The sequence below is a fragment of the Octopus bimaculoides genome, chromosome 1 (genome assembly GCF_001194135.2).
Source record: "Octopus bimaculoides isolate UCB-OBI-ISO-001 chromosome 1, ASM119413v2, whole genome shotgun sequence".
Taxonomy (NCBI): domain Eukaryota; kingdom Metazoa; phylum Mollusca; class Cephalopoda; order Octopoda; family Octopodidae; genus Octopus; species Octopus bimaculoides.
In genome coordinates this window covers 95,562,021-95,567,535 of record NC_068981.1, presented here as the reverse complement: position 1 = coordinate 95,567,535, position 5,515 = coordinate 95,562,021, and the positions used below count along the sequence as shown (strand labels likewise).

General features: G+C 37.1%; 1 long non-coding RNA gene across 1 annotated transcript; it reads right to left on the bottom strand.

Moving 5' to 3' along the window:
* Nucleotides 1-770: 770 nt before the first annotated feature.
* LOC128249897 (uncharacterized) lies at nt 771-5,275 on the bottom strand. The gene is made up of 3 exons (XR_008266045.1): nt 4,856-5,275; nt 3,474-4,151; nt 771-1,706 (listed from the first exon to the last, which is right to left on the bottom strand). It is a non-coding gene; the product is annotated as an uncharacterized LOC128249897 (long non-coding RNA).
* Between the last annotated feature and the right edge of the window lie 240 nt (nt 5,276-5,515).

Below are 5,515 nucleotides of genomic sequence, written 5' to 3'. Positions count from 1 at the left end.
ACGTACATGCATACATACATGCTTGCACACATACATACACACATACATACATACACACGCATACATACATACATACACACACACACGCACACACACACACATACACACGCACACATACATGCATATGTGCTTACATGCATACGTACATACATAATACATACATACACACATACATACGTACATGCATACATACATGCTTGCATACATACATACACACATACATACATACACATACATACATACACACACACACACACACGCACACACGCACACATACATACATACGATCTAATACTCAGTTTAGACACTATAGTCCATTATATAGTATACTGTACCGCCATGCAATAACTACAATTTGTCGAACGAGTTATTTAAATGTTTAGGTCATGAAAGTCCATGAAAGCTGTAGCGCTGGCTCTAGAATATGATCCGCCTAACCTTCCGACACTTTGTCCAACATCAATATTAACTCGGCCATTTGTAACTCTACGTCTTTCATCAACGCAATCATTAAATATTTACAAGAGTTGCTCATAGAATAATGAGGTGTGAGCTATTTATTTCTCCATCATCCCCACTAACATCGGCCATTGCTGTGTAACCGATTTTAAAATGCAGTATACTATTTACTTTAACTGCAATAATAGGTCAAGGCAAATATCATCTGTGCGTTGCCATGAGATCAGCCAAGAGGTGGTCGGGGATGTGTTATTGTTTGTGTTATGTTATATTTACCAGGATCGAAACTAAAGCTGATTTAATTAACTCGATGTGACACTGAAAATTCACTTTTAATCGTGATAATATGAAACCAGTCGAATCTTTGATCAAAATCATCACTTTTTCACGCTCTCTAACTCTTTCGTCTTCTCTCTTTCAGTATTTTTGTTTTTGCCTTTGTTCCAAAGAACCATTCATTATCTGTATTCTTCACAAATGCATTATGCATGAAAATTTGGTGCAAATTTGCGTAGAATCTCATCCATAATTCTTGATAGACCTCGTTTCTGTGTAAGTTTTAATCAGGTTAGAAACAATTATGATTTTTCATTCCGTCCAGGTGTCGATAAAATAGATACTTCTAACAATTCGTCTTGCTTTTGCCAAGTTCCAAGTCTGCTCTGTTTCAGCAGCTCTATGATCAAATTCGCTCCCGCTGTAATTACCTTGTCTTTTCTTTATGTATTGTTTATCTAGAACAATATTTTCCAATATCCTTCGATACCTTGATTAAAATGCAAGAGTGTGATTTTATGGCTATTTCTCGCAAGCTGAACGATTATGTAGCAAATTGACTCGATACTAGTATCAGTAATATATTGAGATAACTTTAGTCGGCTGTACAAAACCTATGCCGGACTCAAACACCTACATTTCTTTAAGTATCGTGGTGATTGTTTATAGTTATTTAAGTTTAATTCCATTGAATCAGATATAAGAAATAGCATCCATTTGGATAATGAATATGTGTTACAATTATACCGTACATACAATCTGTGACAAATGCCCAATAAAAATTTAGTTCAAATACAATATAGTCCAGGATTCTCAAAATTTCACCCCTTTTGAAAATCATGAAACCGGTTAAGTGATTGTAAATAAATTTTCTTATTCTTAATTTGCATTTTCAGCTTCTTTTCTCCCCACTCTTTCTCTCTCTCTTTCAGTCTTCTTCGATAACAACTTTCGGAGCACCAAATGAATAACTGCCAAAACAAAATGTGAAACAAATAATGAGAAATCTGTGTGGGATAATCAGATATAAATAAATGTGTGTGTGTGTGTGCGGGGGAGGGGGTTGATTATAAGGTGAGGTCATTAAAGATTCCCATTATGCGTATTCATAGAAGCTTTTTAACTGTTTTATTCATAAGTAGAAAGGTTGTAACGTTGAAGGCACACCTGATCAACCTATTGTAGCCTAATCGAGGTAAACCATTCCAGATCCTCATTTTACACAACAACTTCTGTTCCATAAATACTCAGCTGCTTCAAGTCAGTTGAGTGGTCCGAGATATGCCAATTTTACGCTGCTTACGCTGTGAATAGGCTTTACCTCTACGTAGATAACTAAGCAAATGTCTGATAGCATCTTTCGAAGTATGTTCAACTACTTTTTAAACCCAGCCAAACCTCTCAGCCGCAAATTCTAAGTGAATCATATTCAACTATGCTGTGACTGTTCAGGTGAGAAATATAGCACCTGAAGGAAGTCATCTGTCATTACCATCGAGGAGGTATTCACATACTGTCCCAACTCCTGTAAAATTACCAACAGGGAAGCGAATTGTCTCTGTGCATTGCACGGTCTTTTAGTCTTTATCACGTCCCTGTCTGTAGTTAACTCTCACTTATTGTCCATTAGCAAAATGACCTTTACAAGCTTTGCAGAATCTTCTTACTATCAAGCGGATCTGAAAAAAATTTCTTCAGCAAATAACACTACCACGTTTCCCACTTATTTTATGTTCAACGCAATACTGCATGTACATGCAACAAAAGCTAAAAAAAAAAAAAAGAAGAAAAAAACAAACAACTTTTCATGTAACATAAGATACGATTTAATCACATCGTATCTGAATTTTTTTATATGTTAAAAAAGCCAACACCCTCATTACTAGAATACATCGCGATAACTACATTAATTTTTCACCGGAGTGACTTTCTGATCTTCGCACCTAACTACTACAAACAATTGCATTGCAACTGATACACCAACTCTCATTCTACCTCACAAACATACATGCGTGCTCAATACACACACACACACACACACACACACACACACACACACACACACACACACACACACACACACACACACACACACAAACTTAGCAGACAAAAATATCTCGTAGTATCATTTCAACGAAGCAAAATTCGCCAACACCACAATCGCCGATATAGGATACAGTACACAGCAACGAAGGAGCCTCAATATCATAACAATGAGCAAGGGAGATCTATTTTGTAACATATACCTAAAAATAATCATCAAGAATAAAATAAAATAAAAAACCATTGTGCTGCCAAAGGAATATAAATCATCAAAATTCAACCAGACAACATAAATCAGAAGCGGCCAACCCAGTGGAAAGTAGTCTGACAGCTCAGGCGAGAATAAAGAGTCATTTGTGGAGTAACTATTTTATACTTGGCAGAAGTATTTAGCGGGTGTATACAAGAATCATTTCATTAGTTGGTATAGTTTTTGTAAGGTGGTGAACATTTGTAAAAAATGTATCTTTTCTCAAAGTCAAAAATGCAGTAAAAACTCTTCGTTGTGCCTCAACCGCCCGATATATACATAGTGTGTGTATGTGTGTGTCTTGGTGTATGCGTTTGTACCCCCACTACCTCTTGACAACGGTGTTGGTTGGTTAGGGTTATGACTGAAAGAAGTAAAAGATAAAAAATAAAAGATAACAATGCATTTTTAGAGAATTCTGACATTGTGAAGGTAATACATTTACCGGGACCCCATTGTAGCCACGAATAAGTGGAATACTCGGTTACATTTGCATGCAGAATATGCCCAGAAGCTTTTAGTCAACATCAACATCCCTCCACAACAATTCTACCGGCTGTGGTTATAAAAAAAAAGTATGATCATTGGTATACTCATTATCAGTATGTGATGTCCACAGAAGTTTATTGTGCCCCTCCTCTTCTCCACCGGTTGTGATGACGAAGTCTGCACTCTTGATAGTAACTTCCTTCGTAGTCAGTTTGGCTTTAATGTGACGTCATCCCTGGTTGGATTTCATTGGTTCTCCGGCTGTAATAATGTAAATGGAAACTTTGGGACAGGATAGATGAAGGCTTTCCAATAAATGATCAAACGTGAACGCTACATGTCTGCCTTTCAAGAGTTAGGTACATTGTTCGTCCTATTTAAATAGGACCTGCTTTGAGGTTGTTTTTTTTTTTCTTTTTCGTCTTCATGGTAGCATTTTGTGTGATGTCAGGGAAAAGCATAGATGTGAATATCGCCAGATATGATGTGGTGCACACACAGAAGAGTTACTCTTGTGAATCATACGATGTATATTAGGCAGGTGTATTTTACTTTTGTTTGGAGCAAATTCCAAAGTTGACTAGTACAGGCTTCCAACAGCTCTAAGCGACAATTTGGAATTCACCAGTTGCACCTGCAAGATATACAATTTGAGACATGAGCCGAATATTGAAGTGCAAAGATCTTCGCAAACATCATGCTGCATTAACATTAGAATACGGTCCACGGAACTATGTAAGTGCTCAAGTTGCCAGAATATAACACTGTGAAACAAAATGGGTTTTTTTTTCTGTCTTTGGCCAGAAATCAAAGGAAATCACTACTATTCCCTCCAAACTTTGCTTTTATAATCTGGACATCAATGTTTTGAAACTGACTTATTTTCCAATACATTTCAGACAGATTCAGAATTGAGTTACTGAAGCAGAAATAATGTTATAACAAATATTCTGCTCAATACCACAGATTTGCTCGTCAGTTGCTTTGCCTTAACTACTTGAGCATGTCCCTTGGTGACTGACGATATGTGCATCTCTGATCATGAGCATGAGTAGTGGGGGAGCATCATAGCTATGTGTTGAGGTCGATTCTTTGGAGTTTGTAACAAAAGCAAAGTTTGAAGGAAATATTAGCCATTTTTCATGCATCTTATAGGTAAGCAAATAGAAAATAACAGTTGCTATCCAAGGACAAAAATCGTGTTACACATTGTAGTAATTTTAGGCTGTACTCACACCTGAAATTAAGTATAGAGATGGCAGACGCTATTCCAACTCCATTTTAACAACCCAGAAACCTGCTTAAAAAAAAAAATTACAGATTAAAACCAATACCCACCAAATCCGCTATTTCTATTTTATTGTTCACCAGCGAGGGAGCCTCTACGTTGTTGCTCGATTTGCTAAAACAAGCAGCCAAATTTCAGTCAAGTTACATTCTACCGACTTGAAAAATATACATCGGATAATACAGTTTCTGATATACATGCAATACGATGGGATGGTCGAGGCTGGAATATCCATGGTTATTGGTATATTCGGTGGAGTCAGATTCAAAGGCAACACCAAGATGATGACGACAGCAACAGCAGCAGCAGCAGCAGCAACAGCGACAACAGCAACCATAACAAAACAGACCGTCTCCTTTTGATAATGAGGCTGATGCTCTGACTGCAGAATGTTCATAATATTAATGGCATTCATCAAAATGCCTGCTTTATTCAAAGCCAACACGGGATTAAACAGCAACAATGATCACTGTGTGTGTGTGTGTGTGTGTGTGTGTGTGTGTGTGTGTGTGTGTGCGTGCGTGCGTGCGCGCGCACGTTACCCGTCGTGTGACAGGTAACTGTGGAAATCTACTTTTGTTACCATAGGTACTATCAAGAAACATGGCATACAAACGATAATTACAAGTAAACGTTTATCAAATTTCTTGGCGCTTCAGCAAAACGATGAAATGAATATTAATTTTCAAAAAAAAAAAAAAGAAAAGTAT